Raw genomic sequence first — 18,246 nt, 5'->3', positions numbered from 1 at the left:
TTCTATCCTGGACATTGTGCATCTGTGCAGGTAATTCACTGGCACAGCAATAAATCATAGACTGATTTATTTAACTGGCTTCACTGATATTTCATTATGGCCTAGCACTACTGCATATTTCAATGTCTTTCTTGTGTGTGGAGCATTATATTGCATATATATTGTTCAGTTCTTATGGTGCAAAATGTTAATTGGTATGGGAGAAGGGGAGGGAGGGGTTTATTACCCCACAATAATTAGAGTCATGTGATTACACAAGGGGGAAACATAGCTGTAGTTATTTTATTAGCTTTAAAGTAATTAGTTGTTAAGGTGAATCAGTGTTGCTGATATATATCTTAGACAAATATGCTGCTGTTCTAACTTGTCTTCTTAAAATAGGGACACAGGTGTTATTGTTATGCTGCTGGCCTTCCTCTCATGTCTCCCTACCCACTCAATCAAAGCTGATGGGCTGTCCTTCACTTGCCTGAAAAACTGGCATCCTCAATTTTTAAAGGCTGGGGATCAATATCTTATTAAATGGATATAGTTTCTTTTTTTTCCCCCCACGTCTTCTCTTCCTATTTACCCCTGAATTTGTTTGACATGTCCAGACATCCAACAACCTTGAAATGTCTCTGTGTTTTCAGTTGAAAGAAACTGACACAGGAACCTTTGTTTCATCACATCAGCCCTGTGCGATATCTGTTGAATGCAGCTGATATTAAATGAAGGGACGCTCCAGTAGATTCTAAAGCAGCCTAGCAACTAATGGGTTTAGATGGGAGAGCCCACAGGCTGTCCTGACTTTGACAATGTGTGGGTCAGAGCAGTATTGTGTGCAGGAGAAAGCAGGTAACCATTGGATGAGTGTACTCTTGTACAGTGTGCTTTGTAGGACACCATGAATGGTCACTTAGAATTCACTTTTCATTCTGAAACCTTTCATTCCAGTTATTTTCCTTTCAATCATGCCGTTGAATGAATGATATCAGTATTTATTTATGCAGGCAATGAACATTTAACAAGATACAGAATGTGAATCATCCAGAAAAGTTCATAAGATCTGATGCCAAAATTAAAGTAAATATTACTGCTATTAATATGTATTCATCAATATTTTCAGCTTTATCCTGGTTAGTTTTCTACTGTAGAAGACAATTAGAGCTACTGGACCCAGTTCTGTCCTCATTTGATCAATGCACTATCATTGGCCAATAATGCATGAGCAGCAAATATTTTTTTTCATACAAGTGAATACTGCTCTTATAGGCAGACAAAGCTTGTTACCAGGTCACTAAGCAACAGAGCTAGTTTCTACCCACTTATCTAATATCTAGGAAACACTCTTTATGTCTTGAAGTTTGTGTTTTTTTACAGATTATATTACTCATCTTAAAATGAAAATCTATGCCTTTCTGAATAACAGAACTGGAGCTTCGTTAGGGATTGTTGGAAAATTATTGGGGTGGGTAGGGGTGCAGAATTTTGTATTTTATTTTATAAAAATGTAAGGTGCTGCCTTTGTAACATTTTCTTTGTGCTCCTCCTCTGACTTAAAAGAAAAAAATGCAATACCCTCCTCCCCACATCTCAAATGATGTCTTTTTGGCATACACAACAAAAGAGTGGCACTCAGAGTAAAGAGCTGCTCAAAGGTCAAAGCCTTCTGCATCTAACCTTGTTGGTGCTGACAGAATATTGCATTTTTTTCGTCTCAGAATGAGAAATCTGTAAATGTATCCCCTGCTGTCATGAAAATTATAGACTAGCCTTAATTACAAATGAATTTCTTACCCCATGTCCCCCCTCTAATAATGTTTATACGGTCCCTTATGTTGATAAAGAAAACTAGAAATTAAGTGACTGTAACTGAAAGAAAGAGAAATGATTTACCTTGTGGAGGAAGAGTGAAGAAAAGTAAGCTCAAACATTTGTATATATCCATAGCGCCTCCACTAGTATCCAACTCTACGAGTGAACTCCCTCCAACATGCGCCAGACTTCAGCGCAAGTGGTAAGTCATCCCCAGAGGTGATCAAACCTGGGAATTCTGTCTTGAAACTGCAACTCTTCAGGAAGTTCAGATTACATTAAAGAGCCAGATGGAAAGGTCATGCCGGTCGGTGTCAGTCCACGGCCTGGTGTTGTTCCTGGTCCCATCTGTCCATCTCTTCAGTTGCCCTGCTGTCCAGTCTGAGTGTCAGGATGAAGAACCACAAACCTGTAGTTTAGTTTCCCTGATTGAACACTTGAAAGTCCCTCCTCACTCCACTGGATTCCTTCATCCAAGTGTGGCTTATCCCTCTCTTCTCCACCCTCCCTGTCTACATTACTCCCTCCCTCGCCTCTCGTCTCTCCGCCTCCTCACCTCATCTCCCTCTCTCTCTCTCTCTCTCACACACACACACACACCTCACTTCTCTCTTTGCATTCTGTCTTTCCCTCCCACTTACTTTCTCTTCTCCGCTCCAGTCTTCCAGTTTTCTCTCCTTCACTTTTTTTTTATGAAAAACAGTGAACTTTTTTGTCAGTGTGTGTGTATTGTGAGGGGAAAAGAAAATGCATCTGTAGAGAATTTCTTACCTGTATATACAGTATACATTAGCAGTGCTGTGTGTGTCTGTGAGTGTGTGTTTTGGCAGACCATTTATTTGTATGTGAGCTGTGTTGCAGTGTGCATGCAGCATGTGTGAGTGGATGCCTGTCAATGTCCAGCCTGGTAGAAGTGCCAGTGAGTCATAGGACCTCTGGATACTATTCAATCTCCTCTCAGCCCTGTTTCCCAGGAGCATATCATCCCCCCTTTATCTTACCCCTTCCTTTCACACCCCTTACCCTCACCTGCTGTCAAATCTTTTTCCATGTAACGTCTTGCACACAGACAGACATTTCTCTTTCTGTGCAATGTCTCTGCGCTTCGCTGACAGTCTCCTTTAGAGCTTTCATACGCCAGCAGAGCTCAGTGCCAAGGCTGGTCATCTATTGAGACAGTTGCACTTGCTTGAGGTGTGTTTACTGTCATTGAACATCTATTTTACTTTTCCCCAGCATTGCCAACATGTCATGTTTTGATCACAAAGAGAAAATAACAGGAGACACTTTAAAAAACCTTGACGTAAGAGTCATGTTTACTTGAGATTGGCTGAGGAGGAAGAAGGCTTTTAACTTTCCGACAGTTCTTTTTGTGTTATATGATAGAGTGCAACAGAAGAGGTCCAGGTGGAGATATATTTTGCTGCTGTAGGTATCTTTGTCAGACATGCTTCTTTTCAATAACCACTATGAGCCCACTGAGAAAAGCCTCCGCAGTGTACACATTGATTTTTTCTAATCAAAGACATGGCTCTCTTGATCTGGTGATGACTAACAGTGACTTGACAGATGAAGAGATTCCTCTCACTAGTGTGCAGACACAGCACAGATGTACACTCTTACCATCAGAGATTTGATAGCTGATTATTTAGTTGGATTGCTGACAGGAGTCCAGCAGGAATTTGTAAGTGGGACAATGCAGCAGCAGGGGGCCACTGTAAGAGGAAATTTCACTTTCAGTAACGGGCAGGGTGCACAAATGGGCCACTTACAGCCTGGTGGCTGATACATACATCAGTTTAACTCACACCCACATATAGAAACATGATCTCCGTCTGTGGCCACCTCAACTGATGAAGCTGACCATCTGTGTGTTCTTGCTTTTTTTTTTTCTTTTTTGGAATGGTAAAGGAGTATAAGGGGTGGCAATATTCACCTCTTGCAGCAACCTCCTAAATAATTCAACCTGTCCTGATATTGGAAATGCTTTAGTGATCCCCAAGCAGGTACTGTGACCTCTGCTTCATGGTCACAACCCAAACACACTTGCTGACCCTTTGTGGCCATGTTTACAAGAAGTTGAGGGGGGTGGCTGTTGTATAAATGCTGTGAATTAAAATATAACTTGGTTACAGAGAGTTATCAGAGTTCTAATACTAGAGTGGAACAATCCAAAAAAGCACCAAAAAACATAATCTGTGCAATGTAGTGGCATTTGATAATCCTTTAAATTCAGCTGGTTTGTATTAAAGCCACTATATGTATTAGTTTTAGGGACAGCAATGCCAGTCCACCTGTTGGTCCACCACTTTGGTCCAGAATTTTCCACTAGGACCACCAAGAAGTTGACATCTTATCTCAACTCAAATGTCTCAACTGCTAGATGGATTAACATTGAATTTGCTTCAGGTATCCATTGTGCACAGAGGATGAATACTAAGGATTTGGGTGATCCCCTGACCTTTCATCTAGCACCCTCAGCAGGTCAAAGTGTTCACTTATCCTGTGAAATATCTCAACATGGATTGGCATAGAATTTTGTACAGACATTCATGGCTCCCAGACGATGTATCTTAATGACTTGGTGATCCCCTGACTTTTTCTCAAGCGCCACTATGAGGTTCATTTTTGTGGTTCTAAGTCAAATGTCTTGACAAGTGTTAGATGGATTGTCATGAAATGTGGTGCATTCATGACCCACTCAGGATGAATTGCCTTAACTTTGGCAATCCCTGAGCTTTTCATCTACCACCATCATCTGGTCAACTTTTCATTTGTCCAGTAGCTCATGAGTAAATACCTGTACAACTAATGACATTCTCAGCCGCCTTAGCTGCACTTTGTATTTCGTGTGAATGAGCAAGCTGTAGCATTGCTAACATGCTAAACTAAGATGGTCAGCATTGGTGGTAAACATTACAAATGCTTAACATCAGCATGTTATCATTATCATTGTGAGCATGTTTGCAAGCTGACATTAGCATTTTGCTCAGAGCACCTCTGTGCCTAATTACAACCTCACAGAGAACCTAGCATGGCTGTTGACTCTCAGTCTTGTTTTGTGACTTAAGCATGTTTCAAACGATTCTGCGGGTGTTGGAACACTTCAAGCTGCACACTTGTGTGTGAACTTGTGAAAGGTTACAATGCTTAGTGATAGTCATAGAAATCATGTTTATGCATCTGAACAGTATGTTCCTGTGTGAAAGAGAAACAAAGAACATCTGTTCATTCTGAAAGAGATCCTGCCATGTCTGTTTGGGTATAATCAAGCAAAGAGTAATCACAACAACTCCTAGAGGTTGGTGTGAAACAGATTAAAAAGTATTCGCCCCACTGTTCAGGGCTCACTCCTCTACAGCAGCTCGTATGTCTGTATCAAGTGTGAGTGTGCCATTCTCTGAACATTAAAGAAAGTGTGATAATTAAGGCTGAAATGATTCCTCGAGTAACTCAATTACTAAAAATCATCAATGCAAAGAAGCTTTGTTTAATCCATATAACTATATACAGTGCACTGTGTTTCGCATGGATGATTATTACTGTTGCATAACGTGCTTATGCTGTGGACATATGATATGAAGATGTGATTTGATGGTGCAGATTGCAAATCAATATGATTGCTAGTTGAGATGAAGGCTAGTAAAGAATGTCCGTTAATTATGGATATATGTAATGGCTAGTTAAGAGCATAAATCAATGGTGGCTAGTTACGATGTCTGTGAATTACTAAATAATGGGAGAATTTTATTTTGAAGAATTTACAGGAAATGAAACGTATTCCTCACCAAATTACCACAGCGTAATTAGCTGGGCTAAAAGCTGGGCGACACAAAAACAAATGGACATATTTGGAACTCTTTTTTCAGAAGATTAGAAGTAACACAGGTAGAAACGGCAAGAATGAGACATTTGATGAGGAGCTGCAGACGACCAGCACACCTCCAACAGGTAAATATCTTATTTTACTTTGCCCTACTAAAAAAAAAAAAAGGAAAAACACCAGCTCGACTCGAGTCATGGCTCGGCGTTACTACCCCCAAAACAATGGAAAAATGCCAAAACGTTAGCAGAGTGGAGCAGTGAACTTGCGCACTGTGCATGGGGCAGATGACCATATAAAAATATTTGTCATGGGCCAACGTCAGCTCAGGCTGAAAGTAGAAAAGAACGTTGGAAACCAAGCGTTCAGAGCAGCCTGGCCACATTTAATATGAACATCGGACATTGTCACACTATATACAGTATATGACTGAAAATGAGGAAAAGCATAATATGTTCTCTTTAATAAAGCAAAAGTGTTTCTTATCCAGATACTCAATTAATCAATGGAATCATCGGTAGAATACTCAATTACTAAAATAACCGATAGCTGCAGCCCTGGTGACAATACTATATCGAGAGTTTTCTCTTTCCTCATTGAAGTCAAGTGCAAGAGGTAAATTGCCTCTTAAAACACCAATAATTCAAAACTCAAATCGGGCTTTAGGTTTTGGGCTTGAAATGGTCGATCCCCAGATTAGTAATCCTGATAATGTGCTTCTGCTTGTCATTCTCTCTGCACTCATGGGGAGAATGTGCAGGACAGAGACACTTTAGTGCCTGTTGCTCCCATGTCTGATGTGGCCTCTGATGATACATACATCAAGAAATGTCTCAGCAATGATGCCTCAGCAATATCGGCTTGTATGGGAACGGGACTCTGGAACTGCCTATCACTAGCCTTACTGAAGAATACAAATGCTTCAAGGTAAGGCAGCAGGCAGAGACAGAACCCAGCCAAGGCAGTGCAGCAGGCAAAATCCGCTCTCAGGCATGGAGATATTGTGGGCCAAGTGCAGCATGGAAGAGGCAGCTTTGGGCTGGGAACAAATAGACCCAAATGGCAAAGAGCAACACCTGCCCAGAAAAGAGATACAACAGCAGGAGGAGGCAGAAAGATGTGAAAAAGCAGTCTCACAGGCAAAACAGGGCCAATGGACAAGCTCACCCTCCCACCGGAGATCATTCCAACCAATCTCATTCAAAACACCAACCTAATGGAGACTGCTGGGTCTAACTGTACTCAACGTTTACTAAGCGTTTACTGAATCAGTGTTTCTCCCATAATTATAACAATGAGAACCCTTGTCAGGCAAAAAATAATAATTTTTTAATGCCAAAAATAACGCCAAATAATTCAGAAATCAATAGCATTTGAGAGCCTCCATGCAGTGCTGTTTCGAAATGTGAGTCAACCTCTGTGTTGTTGCCTGGGAAACTGTTGGTAGTGTAGCTCCATTAAGAAATAGGGCAGTGCACAATATTTGTGCGTAGCATGTGAGTGAGTGGTTGAGTGAGAGAGCAAGCGACAGAAAAGTGAGTGAGCGGAGCAGAGGAAAAGGTTAGCCGTAAGTTCTCAGTTTGGCAGTAAATGTACAGTACAGACTACAATAGTTAGTCAGTTAAAAAATGCTGCAGCTTCTCAAGACCAACAACAGTCACGTCTGTTATTTCCCCAAGTGCTGGAAAAGTGAAGGGGGTTAGCGCCATAGTTAGCAACAATGGGTTAGCCAAACCTGAAGATGCTAAACAGAGAAATAGAGAAAGGAGAAATGTGCAGCTGCTGAGTTCACTCTCTTAGTTGAAGATTATGTACGATTTCAGTCGACCAAGATCGACTACAGCCCTACTGGGCGAACAGTACATTTCTTGCCTTAGCTGAAAAGTTTCATATTACAGCTTTATTCAGTGGCACAAGTATCCAAAACTTTCATTAGCCACACAGTGTAATCAAACCAATGATAATATCAGTGACAGCAGCAGTCTATTCTTATTCTGGGATTCACAGAATTAAGCCCCAAACCTTTACAGTTTTTTAACTGAATAAATTACACTTTTACTATAAAAAAAGATTTTCACAGAAGAGCAGTGGTGTTCAGTTCTTCAGTTGACTCCAAGTGAGTCAACAGCAGATATTGAGATTTATTGAAATTTTCACTAGAGGCTAATGAGACTTAATATGATAATTTGTGATGAAATAAAATACTTCATTCAGCCCACTGCTAATCTTCAGCCAAGACATAACAACATAACAAGGACACATAGTGTCATACATTAGAAAAGTCATATATAGCTAATAGCTTAGTTCATCATATGTTTTGATCAATTCAAGCAATGATTGTCTTTCACATCCTCTGTAAGCAGCTGTGCAATGTATTCTTAAAGCGGCAGAGTAAGAGTTGCATTACCCTGAGGTGCTGCTGTGCTACACATAATAAAAACTGAGAACCTTGGAAACTTGAAAAAAAGAATCATAATAGTTTTGTAGTATCTTATTTAGCTTTAGCATTTATATAGTGTTTTATTCAAATCCCTTTACTATTTGCCTCACATTCAACCAGTCCCAAACTAATACACCAATGGCAGAGAGCTACCATGCCAGGCACTGGGCTAACCATCGGGAGCAATTTTGGGTTCAGTGTCTTGCTTAAGGACACTTTGACATGTGAACAAGAGGAGACAAGGATTAACCTCTCTACCCTAAAGCTTGAGTGAGAGTGGTAGAGCTTAAGTCAAAAGGTATTCAACATAAAAACTGAGGCTCCTTAGCTTATTAGCTTTACTATTAATAAACTATCAATTAGTTAATTAGTACTGCTTTGCTAGTTACTTAAAATGTTACTGTAGCATTAGCATTGGGAATATCCTGGTCAAACAATGAAAACAAGACCCCCATTTAGGATGGAATCTTTTTGTCTTTCAGAAAAGCACCCATATTAAAAGTAACAATTGGGAAGGAGTTAGGGGTTTCGGTCATATTTGTTCCCTCTGTAAATTTGCATTTGAAAGTTTTCTTTCAATGATAACCCCAATGTTCCTCATTATATCACTGGGAGTCTCCTATTTTTGCGTACAACTCTAAGAATGGCAAACTGGTATTTCTTTAACACAATGCTTTGAGGGAGTTGTAGTTGACTTTTCTCTTAACATTTTGATGTACAAGTACTTTTACCTTTGACTTTTTATGAATTAAGGAAGTCTCTCATAGTTTATACCAGTTTAGCCATGATAATTTTTTGCCCATCCAATTAGAGTTGCTCCAACTGCCAGCCACTTATTATTGTCCTTCGGCAAAAAAGAATAGAATATTTATTTCTCCCAAAATGACCCCCCACTTATTATGCTGTGTTACGCCACTATATGGTCATTAGCATTGACTGTATATAAATATGGACTACACATCTCCACTTCCTACTGCTATGCAAAAGTGAAGCCAAAATACCTCCTTTCCGGGAGCTGCCATCCTGCTTGTCCCGCCTTCTGACAGAGTTTTGAGAGCGGCTATCATAGCTGACAATCATGACTATATATATTGTCAAATAACTAATCAAAAAATAACTACTTGAACAAGCATCAGTGTGATAAGAACTACCTAAAATGACAGTAATCTTGTTTGGGAAAAATTTATTGGACATGTACTTTGATTTTTTAGTTAAGCCCATGTCCCATCCGCTAACATAGAAGGGGCAGGACTTATTACCTATACTGCAGCCAGCCACCAGGGGGCAATCAAGATATTTTTGCTTCACTTTTGGGGAGCTGTCATGATGTCCATATTTATATACAGTCAATGGTCATTAGCAATGGTTTAAGTCCCACATTGTATGTCCCACATCGACATACAATGTGTAGTCCTGTTAGCAGGGATACATATATGTACATGACAACAACAATAGTGGAAGAGAGAATATAGATTTCATGTTAAGCAGACCACTGTCAGGAACCATGAGGGGATTGAATCATACATAAGAATAGTAGAATTATTGATGGGCTCCTAGTGAAGCATCTGTAGTGTGTTCCCACTGAAGCCAGCCTCTGTGAGGATAGTTCCCTGGAACACCCCCAGGATCTGAGATCACCGGGTCGGCTAGCACTCAACAGAGCATGTTTTGCCTTAGTGATTCACACAGCTTTCTTTGTTACACTCACACTGACATGTATCCGCCTTCAGACACACAAACCCACACAGACACAGGGATTCAAACCATGTATGCATAAACACCCTGCCTACTAGTGGCTGCCTAGATCGCCTGTCAATCATGGCTAGCTGCTTCTTTAAAGAAGAGACAAAACCCCCTCTGCACTTTTGTTGGATTATCTGCGTAAAATAAATCGGTTTCACATCGACTCCTCTGTGAGTGCCTTGTAGGAATATGAATGAAAGGGTAGATCTTTAATCCTTAAATAATAATAGTGTTGTATTCTGTCAAATAGTACCCTTTTTGTCAGGTTTGCTTTTAGAATGGAGTCAGATTGGATGGAACTAGATGAATGCTGTGGGCAAAGGCAAATATTGACATAGTCTGATGCCAGCCATGAACCCACCTGCAACAGCCCATGGGTGAACTGAGATAGTCAGTGGACAGGTACCAACAAAGATGGGGCACCTGAGGCATCTGCAGGGTAAATGCCATCTGTTAGCCACATTCACACAACCTTGAGCGCACCATCTCTGTTCATTTCTTTGGTTACATGAATGTCTCAAAGGATCTTTTTTTCCTTTGAGACAAAGTGATGATAATTTAAAGGATGGGTTCATAATTTTTCAAGTCTGGCCTAAAACAATAATTAGGTGCCCAAACGAACATTGACTACGTTTACATGCACAAAATATTCCAGTTTTTGTCCATATTCTGAAAAAGACAATATTCCTACTAAGCCTTTTAGATGGCTAATGAAAATGAATATTCCACTAGTATTCATATACATGCAGAGGGGTTTTCAGGATTTCCATCTGCTCCAGTGGAAACAGGAATCACATAATGTCTGCAGGCAGTGAAGTAAACCAGCGAGGTGAAAAACATTAATGAGCTGCTGCCTGATATTTATAAGTGATATTGATATGACTGATACAATAAATTTATAGTTACAGGCACATCCAGTACCCATGATGTTTACTACACTGCTGCATCACTGCAACATCACCATCAGGATAATAATCAAACCCCTCCATCCCCGTCGTGGAGAAGGCATACTCTGCTTTTCCAGCCTGCTCTGAACAGCTCTCCACTTTACTCTCGTTCCTCTCCTGTTCCAGGATATGTCATTTTGCCTGCACAGGGATAAACAGGCAAGAGGGCCATATATCATAAGCTGCGGTAAAAACCCCAATCGAGATGTATATTCCGAATGCACTGTATACATGTCCAAAGAATGCTCCTAAAACCAGAATAATACCAGCACATGTCTTGCCTTCGAAATAAGGCCTAATTCGGAATATCCAAACAGAATATGCTGTTTACATGACCCGTATCAAATTCAGAGTATTGTCATATTTGGAAGAATAGTGGAATATTAGTGTGCATGTAAACTTAGTCACACATTTCTTGCTGTAGTAATTCCTTCTGTTCATACTGGCCATTAAGAGATTCCTTCATAATGCACTTTTAATGTTAGTGATCGGGGACACAGTCTCCACCCTTCCTCCTGTGCAAAAATGTATTTAAAAGTTTACTTGGAGCTAATATGAGGCTTCGGCCAATCAAATTAGTCAAATCAGGTCAATATATTTCAAAGTTACTTTAGGCACTTTTTAGTGCCAAATTCCCTGTTTTGTTATGATCCTTCCACTGCAGCTCAACAGGAAAACACTATCTGTCAAGACACAAAGAAGGATTTTTTTTTTACTAAAAAGGCTGTAACTGTGGATGATTTATTTGACTAGCTCAGATGGCTGAAGCCTCATATTATCTTCAGATGAACTTTTGATTACATTTTTGCTCAAAACAAGGACTGTGGATTTTGTCCCCCATCACTTACGTTGTAATTGCATTGGAAGAGGATCTTCTAATGGTCTGTATAAACAGGAGGAATGATTACAGCGAGTAAAACCTCTTTCATATGGGCACCTGACTGTTGTTTTAAGACAAACTTGTCAGACGCAAAATGTCAGATGCAAATCACAAGCCAAGAATGCTTCAGAATACTGGATTAAATCCTGATCATTCAGATATAACACTCCATTCTGGCAATATGTGGCTTGAGACTGTTGTTTGAGATCAATATCATCTTGATCACAGTGAAATCCAATAGGCACAAACACCATTAAACCAAATGACACTATGTCGAGGAACAACATAGTTATGCCTTTATATGTTCCATTCCATTGACTGTTGGTCGTTAATAGATTGATCCTCGACATGATATTACAGATCCATTAGAATTACATTATAGAGGTGTTCTTTAATGTCACAAGTTAGTAAAAGTAATGACAGCTATAGTAGAATACTGTGATATCAATGTTGGGTAACCATACATTAGAGAGTATTACTGGGGGAAGAAGGCATGTTCACATGGGATTTGAGAATTAAACATATGGAAGAAAATACATGTTTTTATAACATTAGAAATTGTTCCTCATTCGTTACTTGAATAGAATAAAGCCCAGGAATTTACAATTTCAAGAGAGAGAATTTCTTTTTTCAACACTGCCTTCATCATTCTTCCCACACATCACAACTGTGCTCTTTGTGACATTTTTCAAAAAGAAATGCCTAGCCATTAAAACATATACAATAATCATATTACATTGGTGTCGGCCAAGGCTGAAGAGAGACCTTGATATTTTATTTCATTTATCTTTGCCTCATACATTTGACATTTTTAGAAAGATATTTAGCATTTATTTTCCCAATTACTGCATGTCACATGAACCCAAGTCTGCACATTGTACCTCTCTACCATGATTGAGATCTTTTTAAATACAGTGAGTAATGCTTTCTATTCATAATGGCACTTCTCCTGCAATTCTTTAATCAAGAGTTTCATTTTAAAAATGGAAAACACCAGTTTGCTGATGTAGCTGATTCTACAAGAAAAATTGAAATAGTGCTTTAGCAGACCACAAAATACCACATTTTACTTCCACCACATGAATGCAATCATCACAATTCTGTTAGCTTTTTTTTTTTTTTTTTTACCATGAATGCGGAAATCTATTTTTTTTCTGATAGCACCAAATAGTAACAAACTCCTACTAATATGCAGTACTTCCAAAACCTTAAATGGCCTTGCTCTTCCATTCGCCACAGAGTTAGTTATTCTCTATAAACATATTTAAACATGCCTAACAGGTGGTAGATCTTTGTTATTCTCTTAAAACTGCTGGGGGCAGAGGTTTTCCTTCAGCCTCCACCACCCCTCCATTCCACCCCTCTTCTGTTCTGGATAACTTTCATGACTTTAGGGAATCTGATAATATTGTTTTAAAGTCAATTCTCCTGTCTGTCCTTGCTGAAGGCAGTTTTAATCGGAGCATGCACTGTATATTTTTATTAATCTTGCACATGCGTTCACCCGCACGACTCATTTTAAATCAGTCTCTACTCACACTCAAAACGTGGGACTTCTATGCTCACACTGTATGGATTCATCAACCGGTCAAAATGCAGGTGCTCCCACTGAACATAAACATGGAGCAGAAAAATTGCTGCAGATGGCTGCGATTATGTGGACAGAATTGTCTGCTCTGCAGTTAAGTTCAGTTTTATTTCTATCACAGTGCAGTCTCAATCATGGCTACAGTTAGCCACAACATGTAAAATACCACTCCAATAATATTACAACAAGCTCTCTACAGTTCATAACAGATCTTTTAACGACAGCTATGTGGGAAATCGGATCTTAGAACTGCTCAAACTGCAAGACAGCTAAACAAGAAATCCATCCATGTGTCCAAAAGGCAAAACGCTGACCATTTAGGCAATTTATCAAGCAACACAACCCCCCAAAATTTGTCTTTATTCTAAAATTAGTCAGGGGTTAAAATCAGGCTTAATCAGTACAGTGTCTGTCTGGCATTAAAAGTGCTGTATAAATTATGGATACCTGTAAAAACTGGGTACCTGTATTCCTTTAAATGTTTTCTAGAGTGGACCTGCAGATTGCTTATTGGCACTGTGTACATGTTAGACAGCAGCACTCTCAGTGATCAAACACATAAAACTGTGTGTTTGAACAAGGACAGGAATATACATACACAATGATTTTGTCAGATTTATATAACTGTGCTTTGTGAGAGTGGGAGCATGTATACAAGCCTTATTTCCACTCCCACAATTAGCCATAAATGGATAGACGTGCTGTTAAAGGATAGGTTCACAATTTTTAAAGTCTTTCTTAAAACAACAGTTAGGTGTCCTTATGAACATTGTAAATGGTTTTGCTTGCTCTAACTATTCGTCCTGTTCATACTGGCTATTAAAAGATTCCTTCTTAATGCACTTTCAATGCAAGTAATATGGGACAAAATACATAGTCCATGCTTTGTGCAAAAATGTTTTTAAAAGTTTATGTAGCTAATATGAAGCTTCAGCAATCTAGATTAGTCAAATCAAGTGGATATCTTAAAATTTACTGTCTTTTTGGCTGGATCAGCTACAGACCAGCCCTATAACCCCGAATGTCCGTCTGTCACTGACTCACTGAGTCCCTGACTCACTGAGTGATGAAGTTACACCATTGGTCGGACGGCCCAGTGTTGGAGTTTCCCCATCGGCTATTGCTCTTTCAAAATGAATCAGTATGAACAGTTTCAATTATGTCCTCAGGGGGCTGGGATACATGTGCCTGCTCCACCAGTCTTAAAGCTCAGAAAGAAGCTCAGTTTCCCCTGTTGTGAATCCCGTAGCAGATGTCATTATGCACAGCCCTGGCTATTTATAGCCCTCATATCATTAATTCGCTACATGTACAAGTACAATCGCCATTCTTAAATGTGAGAAAGGTTATCATTAACTTTCTTTACAGCACTCGTATCAAAACAGACTTTCTAATTAGCTTTAAAAAGGATAAAATGAAAAGATCATAAACACAGAAAAATAAAAAGATGCCTCAAATGTAGAATTGATAACCAAAAGTAACTGATAAGCAGTTTACAGATCTCTGTGTAGGCTTCAATAATATCACACAATCAGTAAATCTCTTTATCAATCCAAATAAACACAAATGCTTTATTACTACAATGTTATTCTTATTTTTCCATCTCCAACTTATTATACCACCCCTGGATCTTTTTTAGAAAAACATGTTTTTATGTGCAGGAAATGATGTACGCATGTTTTTTGTGCTCATGCATAATTAATAATTCATCAATAATACATCTGGTATGAAACATTTCTATAGAACTGATCTTTAAACAAGGATCACAAAACATGTACAGTCAGCAATCTATATATCTATATATCTATATATCTATATATATATATATATATATATATATAAATTTAAACAGTTAAGCTAATGCATAAGTGGGCTTTATGGAACTCATGTATGTGGAAAGATCATCACGTTGACCATAATCATTGGCAAGGTCATGTTGCCGCAGGACATTGTAATTAGAAGTAGGCTTTCAGTGGTTTTGTTGAGAATATCCACAGTAACCTTGATTAACTCAACAGCCACCTGAGGTTTAAGTTAATACGGTAAAATCAGTTTGTACACAGTGACTGCAGCAAAAATTTAATTACCATTTAATTACAATACACAAAAGATTCTAGCTTTTGTATCCTCTCCTGAAACTGCTGACTCAGTGTTTTCCATTCGAGGGCATGTATGTGTTATACACAACACCATGTATACAAGACAAAGCTACAACTTAAATTTGGAAAAAGACTAATTCACATCGATTATATAATGAGATTAATTATAACATCAATCTAGTCATGCCCCTCCCACTTCTCCTCTCTATCTTGCTCTTTGAGGTTTCAGGTATCAGCGTGGTCCCACAGGGAGAATAATCTGTCAAAAACGCAGTATTGCTTTATATGACACATGTTTGCATCATAAAGAGAACATGAACGCTTAGGGCACAGCATAATTACAAATGGGAAATAAGGGACAACTCTAAATATGCCACTATTGTTGCTAACCCAAAGTTGCATATACATCTGTCCTGGTAGAAGACCATTCACTATAATGTTGAGTTGGCTTTTTGTTTCTTTAATTTGTTCATAGTGCAATTCCACTGACCAATATGAAAACAAACAACATATGACAGAGCACAAGACAATAGGGAAAACTAGACTCAAACAAATTGAAACAAAAAGAGAGAAAAAAGACAAAACAGCAGCAAAAATAATGACAAGAATGACAAAAAAGCAAACAAACAAACAAAAAAAAGGCATAATGTTTGATTTAGATTTTCTTATTGTAGTACGCATGTGTTTAGGTAGGGGTGTGTGTGTGTGTTTGTGTGGGTGTGTGTGTGTGTTTGTGTGGGTGTGGGTGTGTGTGTGTGTGTGTGTGTGTATGTTTTTGTGGGCGGGTGGCTTTTCTGTGTGAAAGATATAGCGGGGAGAGAGAGCATAAGGGGGAGACAGTATTAACCAAAGGAAGAAAGAAAGAGAATAAATAAATAAATAAATGAATAATAATGTAGCTACAGTGCTCTGTTGAGTTGGTTTTAACTCTTTGCGTCATGAAGCCATCCTGCTGCTTCACTCTGCAAGTCTATGTCTCATGCGACTAAGACTCCACTGTCTTCTTTATCTCTATCTCACACACTGTCTAACCTCACCTCTGTGTCTGTTTGCACTGTGCTGTGTGAAGATCTAAAAAATAATGCCAACTATTTAATTAGCCGCTGCTATGCAAAGTAATCCTGGATTTTCAGAGGAGTTGCTTAGAAATTTTACAGTAAAAGCTCCAATAAAAATGGAAAAGGAAACCAGTCATGGCAGATGGCCACCCACCTAGAGCCCAGTTCTGCTTGAGGTTTCTTCCTGTTAAAGGGGAGTTTCTCACTTGTCACCAAGTGCTTGCTCATGGGGGAATGTTGGGTCTCTCTAAAATAAAGAGTACAGTTTAGACCCGCTCTATGTGAAAAGTGCCCTGAGATAACTTCTGTTGTGATTCGGCGCTCTATAAATAAAATTGAATTGAATTGCATAGAATAAATAAATTGTTTGAAAAGCGTGGTGCACATCTTGTGTAATTTCTTCAAATGATATGAGTTGGCATAAACATTCCTATCTACAGTATATTCTTAGTGTACATCCACACCACATGATGTTTACTAGTTTCTAGGAGGTACCGATTCATTTGTATGCTTCCACTTGTGTTTAGACGAAGTATATTTACATAAAACTGATGCTTCAGTGAAAGTACAACAGTAATAATGGTGTGAAGTGTGTATGTGGAAAAATACTGGTAGATGTAAATGCATTCATTGTCATTGTTTAGAATGTGTATCTTTCTTCTATAAAGGTTACAAACATGAGCTGAACCAAAACACATGTAATTTATTAAAGCAAAAAACTCACATAGCAAGAGGCGCTGATATATAAATCCTCCTCTAGCTCCGCTGTGATTCAAGGAAGAATCCAGATGAAGTGATTACAAAGTGAGAGAAGAATATTGTGTGGGTTAAGTTTTCATACATGTTTTTATATGTGGAGATACATTGCGTTTTTCTCTCATGTTTCTTTATTGCCTTATAATTGAATAAAAAGTAACGTTTGCCAACAATATAGTCATAAATCAACTTCCAATAATCTTCACATAGTAAATTGCTGTGATAAATATTTGCTCCATGCATCATCTCAATGATATTGCTGCAGAATGTGATATATCTGGTGGATGTGTTTGGAGGATAGTGTTGTATGTGGGGGAGTATGATGTGAAATCCCTGGTGTGTCAGCAACATATCAATAAAAATAGCTGAGGAGGCTCCTTGGGGAAACAGTGCAGGGGCACAAAATACCTTTTTTTTTTGAGAGGGGAATTCAATATTTTTTTAATTTTATTTGGCACTTATGTATACAGTAGAAATGACTTTAAATAATTCAGACATTCCTGTGGTAACTTACTTTTTTAAGGTTTAAATTCCAGAAATTTGTTGAATAAAATAATTAAACAATATTTTGTCCAAAGTACGATTATGACAATGGTTGTTTTTTTTTTCTTTTTTTTAAATGACTACTACTGTGAGACAGGGAAGTAACACAGAGTTTCTCAGACTTAAGGGAAAGTTTGGATCATGCATCAGCTCCATCTGCCAATATTTCCATCAATATTGCATGCAGTCTCATACCTTTTGCATTCCTAATATTTCTTGTCATTTGTCACCAGTTGTTGTGCAATATGTCAAAAATCATCTAACAAAGCTACCCATGAGGTACAGAACAAGACAGGATGTTACCAACCTTCAGGCACAGACCCAAGCTGAAGGTAAGAAAGCAGACATGGATTGAAGAGGGCCTATGCTTTTCTTTTGCCCAGGGACTGCAAATCATGATGTCATGATGAAGAAAACTGCTGCAATCTTGGAAATATTATTGAAATATGTGTTAATATACAATAATAAGCAAGGCAACACATCCTGCTTGATTATGCTTATGAGTATTACACGCCTTTGAATTTTTATTTTCAAATCATTATGCATATCAACATATCCTTACTTTAAGCATC

This window comes from Thunnus maccoyii, chromosome 4, assembly GCF_910596095.1.
Source record: "Thunnus maccoyii chromosome 4, fThuMac1.1, whole genome shotgun sequence".
NCBI classification, from domain to species: Eukaryota; Metazoa; Chordata; class Actinopteri; order Scombriformes; family Scombridae; genus Thunnus; species Thunnus maccoyii.
Note: the sequence above shows the minus strand (reverse complement) of the source record.